The sequence below is a fragment of the Ovis canadensis genome, chromosome 3 (assembly GCF_042477335.2).
Source record: "Ovis canadensis isolate MfBH-ARS-UI-01 breed Bighorn chromosome 3, ARS-UI_OviCan_v2, whole genome shotgun sequence".
NCBI lineage: Eukaryota > Metazoa > Chordata > Mammalia > Artiodactyla > Bovidae > Ovis > Ovis canadensis.
In genome coordinates, this window is record NC_091247.1 from 198,769,603 (window position 1) to 198,786,222 (window position 16,620).

The 16,620-nt window shown below is 41.2% G+C and overlaps 1 pseudogene; it reads left to right on the forward strand.

Annotated features, from left to right (window-relative positions):
• The first annotated feature begins 4,961 nt into the window (after positions 1-4,961).
• LOC138436403 (poly(A) polymerase alpha-like) lies at positions 4,962-11,560 on the forward strand (annotated as a pseudogene).
• Positions 11,561-16,620: the final 5,060 nt, after the last annotated feature.

The following is a 16,620-nucleotide window of genomic DNA, read 5'->3' on the forward strand; positions in this document are numbered from 1 at the left end:
GAAAATGCGTTTACAAATGGTCAGGCAGCTGAGCATCTGAGATCTAATTGTGTCACATCTAACAAACTGGCTTGATGTTCTCCTTTTAGAAGAGCAGATGGAGTCGTCTAAAGACTATGAGAAACCCCTGAAGAGAGATGTGACAGTCTGAGGAACAGACTTAAACTAATGTTTAAAAAAATAAATGCTTTCGTGAATTAGCAAGGATTTTGCAATCCAGATCTAAATGGGATTTTCATCATTCTTTAAACAATGCCAAAGTAATTTTCTGGTTTTGAAGAAGAAAAAAGGACAAGAATTTAAGAAGCTAAGTAAAGAGCAATTGATGAGAAGGAGTTCGGCGTGAACGCAACCTCAAGGAAAATGGTTTCAGAGGGGTTTTCTTCTATTAAAAATGTCTTTAAAACATAGGGCACTGCAAAGAAGAATATAATAAACACGTGTGTATCTAATACATACTTTAAACAAATGCTCATATTTTGTCATACTTGCTTCAAGTCACTTTTGAGAGAAACAGATCCTTATAAACACAGTTTATGTTCTCTATTCCTCTTCCCAGTTCAATTCTCCTCCCTTTCTCCCAAAAACTCATTACTATGAGTTTTAACGTGTACTACATCTACTATATATGTATGCAGTATAAAACAGTACCGTGTATACAAGTATATATACAAAGTAAGTGTCGTATTAAAATACAGGTTGGAGGGACTTCCCTGGTGGTCCGCTGGTTAAGACTCCAAGCTCTGACAATGCAGAGGACTAAGATCCTACATGTCACATGGTTTGGCAAAAAAAAAAAAAAATACAGATTGAAAAAACACCAAACTTGTATATCATGTAAGTATATATGTAACTCAGATATCTCGTGTACTTTCAACTATATTCATAAAATTGCTTTTAAACTGAGACATTTCAGACCATAAATTTCAGAGTTAGTTGACATGGCTAAAATATAGTGGACATTCTTGGAAAATAGTAAGAATAGAGATAAAATTTAGAGCAAGGACTTTGTTATAGTGAATTCTGAAAGCTATTTTATAAATTCTGAGCATATACAGAGAATGAAAAGGGATTTCAAAGATGGTGATGTGACCAAAAATTCTACCAAGAAGCTCATGTTTTATAAATTTGAAATCAGAAATGAAACGAGTCCAGATTGATTTCAAAGGTGAATTCAGGTACTATAAAAGATTATGGTGGCTCATTGAACTCTCTTCCAGGCATGCTAAGCTACTTTCTGGGAATAATTTACCCAGCTTTGGAAATGACATCAACTCTTCAAACCTCTAGGGTACTCCTTAGTAAGTTACTATCTGATGTACTGATTTTTCTTAGCACCTAAATTATTCTCACAACAGTAGCTCTTTCCTGAGATTAAGTTATGGTCTCCATAACCATATAGTTTTCTGATTACTTAAGTGTTCCTGTGACTTTCAAATGTGCTCAACTTATTCACATAAGTAATTTAGGCCACCTAGAAAACCCACCTAAACAAGTAAAATTCACTCTGATGCTACTGTGTCCATATGCTTAAAGACAATGATATGAAAACGGTCAATCTGATATATTCAAGCCTATTAAAGAGAGAATCTACTGACTGTACTGCCAATCCAAATGGCCATTATGATTGGCAAGCAAGGCCAATTAAATAAGGAATGGTTCACTTATGGCTTTTATGCAGTCAGAACTTCAGTAAGTTATAAATGCTCTATAAGCCTGGCTCATGGTCAGATTTCCTGGGATCATTACCAGTCCCTTGGTAATTTTATCGAAGAGAGAGGTATCGATCCCAGTATCCCAGCCAAATTTTAACTTACAGAATTACAGATGACCTTCCCCAATTCCCTCAGATTAAGTGATATATTCTGTGAGAATAAGCACCTCTAACTTCTAATGTGCTTCATCCAACCCACGGATGTTTCAGTTCAGTTAAGTCACTCAGTCATGTCCAATTTTTGCGACCTCGTGAACCGCAGCACACCAGGCTTCCTTGTCCATCACCAACTCCTGGAGCTTGTTCAAACTCATATCCATTGAATCAGTGATGCCATCCAACCATCTAATCCTCTGTCATCCCCTTTTCCTCCCGCCTTCAATCTTCCCCGGCATCAGGGTCTTTTCAAATGAGTCAGTTCTTCACATCACGTGGCCAAAGTATTCGAGTTTCAGCTTCAGCATCAGTCCTTTCAAAGAATATTCAAGACTGATTTCCTTTAGGATGGACTGGTTGGATCTCCTTTCCATCCAAAGGACTCTCAAGAGTCTCTCCAACACCACAGTTCAAAAGTATCAGTTCTTTGGTACTCAGCTTTCTTTATAGTCCAACTCTCACATCCATACATGACTACTGGAAAAACCAAAGCTTTGTCTAGATAGACCTTTGTTGGGAAAGTAATGTCTCTGCTTTTTAATATGCTGTCTAGGTTTGTCATAGCTTTTCTTCCAAGGAACAAGTGTCTCTTAATTTCACGGCTGCAGTCACCATCTGCAGTGATTTTGGAGCCCCAAAAAGTAAAGTCTCACTGTTTGCACTGTTTCCCCATTTATTTGCCATGAAGTGATGGGACCAGATGCCATGATCTTAGTTTTCTGAATGTTGAGTTTTAAGCCAACTTTTTCACTGTCCTTTTCAGTTTCATCAAGAAGCTCTTTAGTTCTTCTTCACTTTCTGCCATAAAGGTGGTGTCATCTGCATATCTGAGGTTATTTCTATTTCTCCCAGCAATCTTGTTTCCAGCTTGTGCTTCATCCAGTCCAGCATTTCTCATGATGAACACTGCATATGAGTTAAATAAGCAGGGTGACAATATACAGCCTTGACATACTCCTTTCCCAATTTGTAACCAGTCTGTTGTTCCATATCTGGTTCTAACTGTAGCTTCTTGACCTACATACAGATTTCTCAGGAGTCAGGTCAGGTGGCCTGATAGTCCTATTTCTTTGGGAATTTTCCAGTTTCTGCCTTGTCCAACTCAATAACACAGAAGCCTTGATGAGCCCACAGAAACCTCTTCTCCCACCACACACTCAACAACAAAAAATGAACCTATTCTAATTCTTCTTTAGTGTGTTTTTGATCATTCCATTGGCAGTATCAACTGAATGTGGCATGGACAGACATTTAGTTACAACCACCGATTTCTCTACATACCTTCCCAGCAAAGAGAGAGAAGATGAAGTGTGAAGAGCAAACCCATGAACTTTGACTCCTGCTGGGAAAACAGAAAATCATCAGCCTCACTGTCTACTCCCCTTGGAGATCAACTTTAGCTATACTGGTTCAGAAATGGAGGTCGGAAAACACGAAGCAACGACATTACCTTAGCAAAATGAGAAATCTGATCAGTACTTTCCCCCTGAGAACATCTACGGAAGATCGTCTCTAAAGGCGGGTAAACTAACATGGAGCAAAGTGCTCCAGAAGATGAGGCAACTGTAGTGTCCCACCAGTCTGCAGGATAACTTAGGATGAGAATCCACAGACTAGTGGATATTTGATTGTCAGTCTCATAATTTTGTCAATAGAAAACGAAATAATATGGTATTTATTTGCTTGATTTTATTTGAAAACTCAGTTGATTCAATAAGAAAAAAATGAACTAACAGGGTGTGATATCACTCAGGTTTTAATCTCGAACTCAACAAGTTAATCGAGTTCTAGTTTTCATATGCTTGTTTTGTATGTATATATAGCTCAAGTTACCTATAAACACTAGAGTGGGATTTCTTTGGTAATAAGGATTAGAGGCATTGTTGTTGTAGAAAATAATATGGATGACTATAGTTCAGAAAGCACTAATGCCATTCCTAGGAATATAAACTACAGCTTAGTTGGCTGTGAAACATAAATACATCTAGTTAACACTTAAGCACATTTTGAGGGTCTGAAAAATCATCTTTTCTCTTTTTGAGCAATACTGACACTCATTACCACCTTTGAATATAATTTCATGCAACTTAATTTTCTTATTTATAAAACTGTTTCCAGGTGTGATTATTATTCATCCATCACATGATATATTTTTAAAAATGAAAACTGATAGCATTCATTTCTAAAATGTATGTATGCTGGTAGAATGCTCTAATTATACAACAAAGTAATTTAGTTAATGTAATTTTTTGATACTCAGTTATACTCCCTAAAGATGTTCCTAAAGTTAAAAAAAACAATTAAACTCCAAAGTCCATGTATGTTTTCATTAATACTATTCACAATGTCTTTGTGGATTATAACTATATAACCCAAGGTGATGTCTGCTAATTCTTTCTCAATTTCCTTTTCTTAATCTGCATAATAAGAAACCCCAAGGATAGACAAAAAGAGTATCTTTGATATAATTGTGGGCTCACAAGCAAATTCTGACAGTAGAGTCTGAAAGGATTACTTCAGCAGGAACGTCCTGAACATGAGAAAATTCAGGGAAATTTCAGACACCCTTAATCTATTTGTAAATGCAGAGAGCAGAAGTACAACATATGACCCCAGTACTAAAGAACTCCAGAAAGGCATTCCACTTTGCATTAAGATATAGGTGCAATCCTTCATTCATTCAACATTTATTGAGAGCCTATTAGATGACTGGCACCAGGTGGAGCTTCCCTGGTGGCTCAGCTAGTAAAGAACCCACCTGCCAATGCAAGAGATACAAGAGACATGGGTTTGATCCCTAGGTCAGGAAGATCCCATGAAGAAGGAAATGGCCACCTGTTCCAGTATTCTTGCCTGGAAAATCTCATGGACAGAGAAGCCTGGCGGGCTACAGTCCATGGAGTTACAAAGAGTTGGACACGACTGGCCACTGATGCACCTATGCCTACTAAGGCACCAAGCAGCAGGAATTCAAGAATGAAAAGGATGGGTCTCTGCTCCAGTCTGGGGAGGGAAGAGAGAAGACAGATGCACAAGGGATTTGCCTGTAGTGGTTAAGATTCAACATGGCTACAAGCTTCTCCTGGAAACAATGGTGATTCAGGTAAACATCAGTCAAGTCTGCTCTGAAGCAAGATCCCTGGTAAAGAACAATCAAGAGCAAAAGACACTGGCTCCCGGGGTCCTCCTCCAACTGAGCATCAGAGTCTGCTGGCAGAAACCCTGTAGTCCCCAGCTTAGAAATCCCTTCCCCATTGCATCAAGACTGTTCACAGACCTTGAGTCCTACAGCAGGTGTCCCCAACCTCCGGGATCTAATGCCCAGTGATCTGAGGTGGAACTGATGTAATAACAATGCTGCTACTGCTAAGTCGCTTCAGTCGTGTCCGACTCTGTGCGACCCCATAGACGGCAGCCCATCAGGCTCCCCCATCCCTGGGATTCTCTAGGCAAGAATACTGGAGTGGGTTGCCATTTCCTTCTCCAGTAATAGCAATAGAAATACACAATAAATGTAATGCTCTTGAATCATCCTTAAACCAATCCCCCACCCCCCACCAGCTGTACGTGGAAAAACTGTCTTCCATGAAACCAGTCCCTAGTGCCAAAAAGGTTGGGGACTGCTCTCCTAGAGGACACCCCCCAACAAAGGGGCCTGGTGGGCCTTTCTGCCTGCAGCACTGTTTATTTATCCTCTTTCATAATTAAACCTTCTTCTAATCCTACAAGGTAATAATATTTGCAAATGGAGAACACCTGGCTATCCAACATGATGAATTTTCCAGGCTTCTGGGAAAAGGGTTGTTCAAGCCAAAAGAAATCTAACACGCCCCCAGAAAGTAACCTGAGCCCTTCACAATATGAATACACAGGCACAGGGGTTAAATGTATAATGTATATTCAGCACAGAGAAAGCATGAATATTATGTCTCTGTGTGTGTGTGCGTGTGTGTGTGTGTGTGTGTGTAACCACAGAATTCTAAGCTTGTAGGGTGTGCTTTACATCTATATCATATGTTATCCAGATACCAGTTGTATATTATAAGCTGCATATGCAATACCATATGGACACCATAAAATATCACATGTGTTGTCAGGATAATTTTACATTTAGTGCATGATTAAAATGTCTTATATTATACACCTATCTTTTCTGTGTGGGCACGGATTTGTCTCACAAATTGATTTCATTATCAAATTCAGATATCAATCAAAGTTAAAGTCTCTTTACTGAAATTTAATAAAAAGCAATATGGAAACGTGACTACAGTTTGTTTTTCTTCCCTAGATTTTTCTGCCATGCAGCATTTAACACTGGTGCAGCTGTCAATACCCATTCATCTGCTATCGGGCAGCTTTTTCCTTTCACTCACTGTGACATTTTTAAAGTGGCAAAAAAAAAAAAGCTTAAAACAGCATATTTGTCACTTTTTTCTTTCTAGTGACCTTTTAAACACTAGGGAAAATTATATGTACTAAACCTTTTAATCACTCCATGTACATTTCACAATAGTGCTTTCTATAGGGGTATCCTTTAATTAAATTTAAGAAATTTACATTGTACACACTGCTGTTCATTTAATTATTCAAACATTTAAACATAAGAAAACCTCATAACTTTTAGCTATGGCAACCATGTGATGTAACGGTTATCTATATTAAGAATCATTTTTTATAAGGAGAATTTCAGAAATAACTTGTATATACCCTCAGCTTCCACTCTTTAAGTCCAGATAAATAGCTATATGAAGCACTTTCCTTCAGCATTTAAGAAATTTAAGAATTTAAATCCAGTGAAGAAGAATAGTCTTTATGTTTCCATATTGTTTTTTATTAAATTTAAGGAAAATTAAGAAATTTAAGGAAAATTAAGAAATTTAAGGAAAAAGATACATGGATGGCAAGACATTACAGGGAGCGTTTCCAGGAGGAAGATGTTATGATTGGGTCTCTGGGCTTCCCTGTCGGTCCATTGGTTAAGAATTCCAATGCTGGGGTCATGGGTTTGATCCTTGGTCAGGTAACTCAGACCCCACAAGCCATGGGGCAACTAAGCCCAGGAAGCACAACATAAGATTCCCAGTGCCACAACTAAGACCTGACACAGCAAAAATAAACAAATACATAAGCAAATACTAAAAAGAAAAACTGAATCTCCACCTTATTTTGGATCAGTCTGTGTGACCTTGAGGGAGTCACTGTGTATCTTTGATTGCACCATTATGTCACCGTTTGCAAAATAAAATACTGATAGCCACTTCTTTTCATCACAGTATCATTGTGGGGATCAAATTAGTAAATATCTGTGAATATGCCCTGAAATCTACTTTAAAAATGAAAAGTAACATGACTTTTAGTTCAAAAACAAATATTCTCTGTTTTCTAAAAGTGGAGAAATTTAAAATTCTTGTAACACACCAGAAAGAAATCAAAGGTTTAAAACAAGCTAAAATATCAACATTAGTGGTACATTATTTAAAACCAGTGTCCTTTCTAAAAACAGAAACAGAAATACTGCTGTCCCTGCTATAGAAGGGCTTCCCTGGTGGCTCAGAGGTTAAAGCATCTGCCTGCAAAGCGGGAGACCCCAGTTCGATCCCTGGGTCGGGAAGATCCCCTGGAGAAGGAAATGGCAACCCACTCCAGTATTCTTGCCTGGAGAATCCCATGGAGGAAGGAGCCTGGTAGGCTACAGTCCACGGGGTCGTAAAGAGTCGGACATGACTGAGCGACTTCACTTCACTTCTGCTATAGAATGGTATTACAAATTGCAAAGAGTAGTAATTCTGGAGTGCCCATTTAGTTTCATTTTTATTCTTATCATTTTCACTATGACTGTCATACCTTTAGACACAAAAAATTCTCACAGACATAGAAAACAAATGTATGGCTACCGAAGCGGAAACAAGGAGGGATAAATTAGGAATTTGGGATTAGCATAGACTATATATAAAATACTATATATAAAATAGATAACAAGGACCTACTGTATAACACAAGGAACTATACTCAATACTCTGTAATAATCATAAAAGAACCTGAAAAATACATAAACATATATATACAAATATAACTGAATCACTTTGCTGTACTTCTGAAACTAACACACACTGTAAATCAACTGTGTGTGTGACTTCTAAGTCACTTCAGTTAAGTCAGACTGTTTCTGACCCCATGGACTGCAGCCCACCAGGCTCCTTCATTTATGGAATTTTTCAGGCAAGAATACTGGAGTGGGTTGCCATTTCCTAGTCCAGGGGAACTTTTCAAGTCAAGGATTGAACCTGCCTATATTCCATCTCCTACACTGGATGTGGATTCTTTACCACTGAGCCACGTGAAAAGTCTGTGACTTTCATACTAGAAAAGTTTTTTTTTTTTTTTTAAAGGAAAGTGAATGGGCTGCACACCCTAGGTCAGAATCTCTTATTTCACCACTTATGAGTTAGCCACCAAGAGAAACTTAGTTTCTCAAATCATCAGTTTCCTGGTCTCTGCAACTGAGAACATAAGACTGAACACAGAAAGTTCTTAGGAGGGTCATAAATAGTGTATCTTAGTCAGTCAGTCAGTTCATTTGCTCAGTCATGTCCAACTCTTTGCAACCCCATGGACTGCAGCACACCAGGCTTCCCTGTCCATCACCAACTCCCAGAGCTTGCTCAAACTCATGTCCATTGAGTCAGTGATGCCATCCAACTATCTCATCCTCTGTCACCCTCTTCTCTTCCTGTCTTCAATCTTTCCCAGAATCAGGGTCTTTCCAGTGAGTCAGTTCTTCACATCCGGTGGCCAAAGTATTGGAGTTTCAGCTTTGGCATCAGTCCTTCCAGTGACTATTCAGGACAGATTTCCTTTAGGATTGACTGGTTTGATCTCCTTGCAGGCCAAGGAACTCTCACAAGTCTTCTCCAACACCACAGTTTAAAAGCATCAGTTCTTCAACGCTCAGCTTTCTTTATAGTCCAACTCTCACATCCATACATGACTACTAGAAAAATCATAGCTTTGACCAGATGGACCTTTGTTGGCAAAGTAATGTCTCTGCTTTTTAATATGCTTTTAGTTTGGTCATAGCTTTTCTTCCAAGAAGCAAGCGTCTTTTAATTTCATGGCTGCAGTCACCATCTGCAGTAATTTTGGAGCCCAAGAAAATAAAGTCTGTCACTGTTTCCATTGTTTCCCATCTATTTGCCATGAAGTCATGGGACCAGATGAAATGATCTTCGTTTTTTGAATGTTGAGTTTTAAGCCAACTTTTTCACTCTCCTTTTCACTTTCATCAAGAAGCTCTTTAGTTCCTCCTCACTTTCTGCCATAAGGGTGGTGTCAGTGTATCTGAGGTTATTGATAGTTCTCCCAGCAATCTTGATTCCAGCTTGTGTTTCATCCAGCCCAGCGTTTTGCATGATGAGCTCTGCATATAAGTTAAATAAGCAGGGTGACAGTATAAAGCCTTGAAGTACTCCTTTCCCAATTTGGAACCAGATTGTTGTTCCATGTCTGGTTCTAACTGTTGCTTCTTGACCTGCATGCAAATTTCTTGGGAGGCAGGTAAAGTGGTCTGATATTCCCATCTGATATTCCATAGTTTGTTGTGATCTACACAAAGGCTTTGGAGTAATAAATAAAGCAGAAGTAGATGTTTTTCTGGAATTCTCTTGCTTTATCTATAATCCAATGGATGTTGGCAATTTGATCTCTGGTTCCTCTGCCTTTTCTAAATCCAGCTTGAACATCTGGAATTTCATGGCTCACAGTACTGTTGAAGCCTGGCTTGGAGAATTTTGAGCATTACTTTGCAAATGTGTGAGATGAGTGCAGTTGTGCGGTAGTTTGAACATTCTTTGGCATTGCCTTTCTTTGGGATTAGAATGAAAACTGACCTTTCCCAGTCCTGTGGCCACTACTGTGTTTTCCAAATTTGCTGGCATGTTGAGCGAAGCACAGTGTATATTAAGGCTCTGGTACATAATACGGAGAAACGGTATTTATCGCTTGTTTTGGCAAGAACTCTCTTACCACACTTTGCTCTGATAGTAAGGTAGAAAACTAACTGCTTCTGGAGTTCAACAAGAGTCCAACCAGCGTTCTAAAAAGTTGCTGTGCCGTGTTTGGGAACCACATGAGGACAAACAAGAAAGCTGAGCGGCGCTGAAAGCAACCAGCGTTGAAACAGTGGAGGAGGTGGGGCGGGAGTGGGCGCGGCCCCCGGGCTGAGACGCCCCTTCTCCCTTTCCCCTCAGTGGCCACGCCCAGAGCAGCCGCTGAGTCCTTACTACTCCGGGGGATCCAGACAGACACAGCCATCTCCGAAAACACTACGGCATCACCCCTCCCATCAGTTCAGCAGGCCCCGAGGAAACCGAGTGCCTACTTACGCAGAAACTAGTTGAGACTTTGAATCCCTTTGGGGTTTGGGAAGAGGAACTACAGTGCAGGAATTTCATTTTGGGAAAATGAAATTTTCAGGAAAATGTTTTACTTTTGAATGTCATAGATGAAGAGTACATACAGAAGCTGCTGATAATAATTGATGTGTTGTGTTGCCCTAAGACATGTTAATGGAATTGTCGTCTTCACCTCATACTATGACAAATTGAAATTACAGGAAGAAGTCAATGATGTAAGGGGCTTCCCAGGTGGTCCTAGTGGTAAAAAACCCGCCTACCAATGCAGGAGACATAAGAGATGCAGGTCCCTGGGTCCGGAAAGATCCCCTGGAGGAGGAAATGGCAACCCACTTCAGTATCTTTGCCTGGAGGATCCCACGGACAGAGGAGCCTGGTGGGCTGCAGTCCATGGGGTCGCAAAGAGTCGGGCACGACTGAAGCAATTTAGAACGCACCTAAAAGAGTGAACTCCGGGAGTTGGTGATGGACAGGGAGGCCTGGTGTGCTGCGATTCATGGGGTCGCAAAGAGTTGGACACGAGTGAGCGACTGAACTGAACTGAACTGAAAAGATGGAAGAGCTGTTAAAGAGGCCTTGGTAACCAGTTATCAAGTTGCGCTTTTGTGGAATAGAGATTGATATTTTGTTTGCAAGATGGACACTGCAGAAGACTTGGATTTAAAAGATGACAGTCTACTTAAATTTTTAGATATAAGATGCATAAGAAGTGTTATTGGTTGCAGCATACCTGATGAAATTTTATGACTAGTACTAAACATTGCTTCAGAGGCAGTGCAGTGGTAAAGAATCTGCCTGCTATATGGGAGACTTGGTTTCAATCCGTGGGTCAGGAAGATCCCCTGGATTAGAAAATGGCAACCCACTCTAGTATTCTTGCTGGGAGAATCCCATGGACAGAAGAACCTGGCAGCTACAGTCCATGGGGTCAGAAAGCGTCAGACACGACTGAGTGTTCACACACGCACACACACACTAAAGCTTGACAACTTCAGCTTAACCCTAAGAGATATCAAACTGTGGGCCAAATGCTGCAACATCTATTCCAATATATTAGGTTTCCTTGGTGCTGTTTCCTGGGCTATGATAGTAGGAAGAACTTGCCAGTTTTATCCAAATGCAGTAGCATCGACTCTTACACATAATTTTTTTTTTTTTTTGAGTGGGGGGGTGTGTGTTTTCCAACTGGAGATGACCAAATCCAGTCCTATTGAAACAGCCAGAAGAAAATGATCTTAATTTGCCGGTATGGGACCCAGGGCTTCTCAAGTGGCACTAACGGAAAAGAATTGCCTGCCAGTGCAGGAGATGCAAGAGACTAGGGTTTGATCCCTGGGGGGGAAGATCCCCTAGAGGAGGAAACGGCAACCCATTCTGGTATTCTTGCCTGGGAAACCACATGAACAGAGGTGCCTAACAGGCTACAGTCCATTGGGCAGCAAAGAGCTGGATACAACTGAGTGAATGTGTGCATACACACACTTTATAATATCAAGGTCACTAGTATTTTAATATATTCTATATAGAACTATCTTATAAGCCAAAGTTGTATGGGCATTTGTGCTTTAAAAAATAGTAATGGAGACTTCCCTGTGGTCCAGTGGTTAAGAATCTGCTTCCAATCAGGGGACATGGATTCAATCCCTGGTCAGGGACCAAAGATTGCACATGCCTTGGGGCAACTAAGCCCGTGCCCCACAACTACTCAGCCCACATGCCACAGCTACTCAGCCCATGCACCACAACTAGAGAAAGCCCAAGCACCTCAATGAAGAGTCAGTGAAGCAAAAAAAAAAAACGCTAACAAAAGAATACTTAAAAAAAAAAGATTCCAGCCAGGAATCAAGATGAAGTTCTCCCCATCCTTCAAGTGGTCATCTTGGAGCCATCTTGCTTTGGTTTTGGCATCCTAATGAAACAAAGTCTGGAAAGAACAGCCCTCCCTCTCAAGGCTAAATATCACTGTTAGTTTGCAACCTCCAGAGTTTGGTTTGTCACCTGGGTGAAATTCAGAGTTGCCCCTCCCCTACACGGAAGACAAAGAGAGACCAAAGAAAGAGGCAGACCCTCCATATTGGTAGATGGCAGGTGTAATCAGCAAGGAAACTTACTTAAGAGGCTTGTACGGGACCACAAGATAGTTAGGTCTCTGCCCCTGCTGGTCAGAATTTTTTAAATGTATATAGATGCCATAACTATGTTTAGTCATGTATATACCATCCAGATGGTCTCAACAACATCTCATCCCCTCGAGGCTCTGTCTTTGAAATAGCTCCTAGTGTGCGAATGGTGGGCGAAATGCGTATTTCAAAGACAGGGGAGAGGGTGTGGAGCCTCTGATTGCCTGCATCCAACTGGCAGGTCAACAGTCGTCCTGGGATGTCCTGGGACTTCCCTGGCAATTCAATGGTTAAGACTTCGTGCTTTCACTGCAGAGGGCATGGGTTGGATTCCCTGGTCGGGGAACTCAGATTTCGCATGCCTCATGGTAGAGTCAAACAAAAACAGTCATGACATCTTTGTCCCTTCCCCATCATCCTCTCATATGAACAGGAAGTGGGGTAATGGGCTATTGTCATGCCTGGTGGCACCTGGACTGTTCTGATAGAGTACACTGAACAACACAAGAAAGGAGAGTATTATGATCACTTGAAGCCATCGTGTCAGGGAGGTTCTGAACAGGGTCCTGGGCTGGGTCTTAAAGAATGAATAAAATTTACTAGCTGGCAAGATTGGGGGGAAATATTCCTTAACAAAGACAACGTGTGTCCAAATCTCAGGGATATGAAAGGACATGGATGGTTCACTGTGTGGAAGCCAGATTTGAAATTTGAGATCGGATGGGGATCAACAGTGACTGTTTCATGGACCACACTGAGAAGTCAGGGTTTTAGCCTCTCTTCTGCTAGGACCCAACAAAGTGTTCAGTGGGAAAGAAACTTTTCCAGATTCTGTGTTTTGGAAAGATCATTGAAAGTTTGTATATAGAATGGGTTGCATTAAGGTGGGAAGATTCCACATGCCGCGGAGCAACTAAGCCCGTGTGCCACAACTACTAAGGTTTTGCCCTAGGGCCCATGTGCTACAACTACTGAAGCCTGCATAGCCTGGAGCCCATGCTCTGCAACAAGAGAAGCCACTGCAATAAGCCCATGCACCTCACTAGACAGTAGCTCTTGCTCCCAGCAACTAGACAAAGCCCTGCACAGCAACGAAGACCCAGCGCAGCCAAAAATAAATAAATATTTAAAATATTCTTTTTTAAAAATTATTCTAAGAAATTAATTAGTAGACTTTAGAATAGTCTAGACAAGAAATTGTGTGCCCCTGGACTAAGGCAGCATGGGTGTAAGTTCAAGAAAGGGACAAGTAGGAGATGAAATCAGCAGAACATAGGGACTGAGTGTGAGAAGTGGGAAGGAGAGAGGAGCTAGGTTTTCTAGTTTCCTGACTAGGGTGCCTGAGTGGATAGTGGGCAGATTAAACATAATAACATGTGTTTCCATGTGAAAATGCTCAAACATGAATACACCAGAAGACATAATGAAGCAGTCCTATGTTTGCACTTATTTACAACAAATGTTTAGCTTTCTGAGACACTTTTGTTTATATTTGACATTTGGAAATAAAGGCTAAACAATTCTATTCCTATATACTTAAAATCACTTTGAGTGTGCGGTAGCTCCAAACGCTAGGCCATCTTCTGGGCAATGATATGCTTTCCCAAATTGGGACATAATTCAGCAATAATGTGTCATGCTTGATAATGTTCTCAACAAAACATGACACAATTTCCCTTCCATTTACGTGGTAGTGGCAGTCTTATAAAATTCTGTATATCTTTACATGGTACAAATTTACTGTACAGTGTGTGTTAATTGCTCACTCATGCCTGACTCTTTGTGACCCCATGGACTGTTGCCCACCAGGCTCCTCTGTCCTTGGAATTCTCCAGGCAAGAATACTCAAGTGGGTTGCTATTCCTTTCTCCAGGGGATCTTCCCAACCCAGGGATTGACCCTGGGTCTCCCACATTGCAGGCAGATTTTTTACCATCTGAGCCACCAGGGAAGCCCCAAAATTCTATGTATCTTTACATGGTTCAAGTTTACTATATGTTCATAGGTAAAATGGTATTACACTCCAGGCTTAGAAAATTGTAAACAGCATTTTCACTCACATGGATGCCTGTTGAGAACATCTGAAGTTGTACAGAATACAAGACCATTCTCTGTGTGAAACTGTCCTGAGTGTTACAAAATCTTGAGTGTCTCTGCCTCCTCATATACTGAAGTGATTGTAGCAACCGAAGCATTGGGGCAATTAAAAATACTCCCAAGATATTTCCTAAACATTCCACAGGAAATCAATCACTCTGACCCCATTTAAGGCTAGTGTGCTTGGGGAATGTTCCAGAGAAAACACCACAGCATCCTCTTTCTTAGCATCTGTGGGTATCATTTCAGCCCAGTAATTAAAAATCTCCTTCTTTAAAGAGGGCCTTCCCTGGTGACTCAGACGGTAAAGAATCTGCCTGCAATGTGGGAGACCCAGGTTCAATCCCTGGGTCTCGAGGATCCCCTGGAGAAGGGAATGTCTATCCAGTCGAGTATTCTTGCCTGGAGTATCCCATGGACACAGAAGCCTGGCAGGCTGTAGTCCTTGGGATCAAAAAGAGTCGGACACGACTGAGCGACTAACACACACTTTACTTAAAGGGAACTAATGATCTTGTTAATTGAGAAATCTTCTTAGGTTTGAATCAAACTGCACTAATGGTTAATCAGAAATCAGGAGAAGAAAAAAAATCAGTATCTGTAAGTTATTCTTTAGTGTTTAGAAGAAGTCTCATCTCTGTCTCTGAGTGTTGGCAGGGCCTTAGGCACTTCATGAACTATAACAGGACCTGTCAGTCTAGCAGTAGAGTTCAGGGCATATATGGAGAATGAGCCTAGCTTTACTTTATGGCTGCCTTGGTCCGCTAGATTGTTGAGTCTAGAGGCATGCTGGAGCTAGCTCAGGCTGACTTTTGAAAGCCAACCCAAATTTTGCTGAATTTGTGAGCTGGTTAACAATATACTAGAAACTCAAAATTAGCCATGGTGACAGTATTCAGGGGTTCCCTGATGGCTGTGGTAAAGAATCTGCCTGCAATGAGACACAAGAGACATCAATTCAATCTCTGGGTCAGGAAGATCCCTGGGAGAAGGGAATGGCTACCCACTCTAGTATTCTGGCCAGGGAAATCCCATAAACAGAGGAGCCTGGTGAGCTACAGCCCATGGGGTCGCAAGAGCTGGGCATAACTGAGCAACTAACTAGTACCCAAATGATGGAAACTGGAAGACACTGTGAATCAGGCCTCTCCGCACTGCCCAGAGCCAACGGTTAAGCATTTACTGGAACTCCATTGGTTGAAGTTCTCCATCCTGCAGGACAGGGAGACTGCCCCTAAGGAGGCATTTTTCAGAAGTCCATCATCCTCTACATCCCATCTTGGCCACAGGCTGCTCATTACAACTTCAGTGCTTGATGATCGTGCTTGTGTGTGATCGCACTTACATGTTATTTGTGGACACCTCTGTGCTGTTTCTCTGAAGCATCCATGCAAAGGTATCATGGACAAACTGCCTCTATCCTGGGCTAAAATGACTCACCCCAAATAGACACTTTTGGGAAATGCCAGCACTGCTATCCAGCAAGGAGTGCATTCCAGGCTTCCCATAACCCTCTCAACAGTGGCTCAGTTTTACTCAAAGTTTCAGCATGCGTATAAAAGTAGATTCATTCCTTCTTCGCTTTATCATCTGTCCCTGCAAGACCAAGCTTGGGGAAAAGCCACAGTTGCCTCTGAAGTGACTTGAAACTTACAAATCCCTGAGCTTCAGTTTCTGGGTCAAAAAGAGTAAAGAGTTTTGCCAGCCTCAAGTCACTAGAGGCTGCAGAAGTCCATCAGATCTGCTGACTCAACACATTTTGCTTTAAATATTTAGGAAAGATGCCAACTGCAGTTGAATGACAAAAGAGAAGTCCAGGGAGTGGGGAAACTAAAGAGAAGGCAGGAAAAGGAATAGGTATTATTATTATTCCCACTTCAAACAGTCTGATAGCATTTTTACTAGCTATTCTGTCTCCTTTCTGCACCATATCTTCTGAACTAGCTATTATTTTGGCTATTTTACAGGTGGCAAAATTAAATTGGACTTCCCAGGTGGTTCAGTGGTAAAGAACCTGTCTTCCAAGCAAGAGACACAAGTTCAGTCCCTGGGCTGGGAAGAACCTCTGGAGAAGGAAATGGCAACGCACTCCAGTATTCTTGCCTGGAGAACTCCATGGACA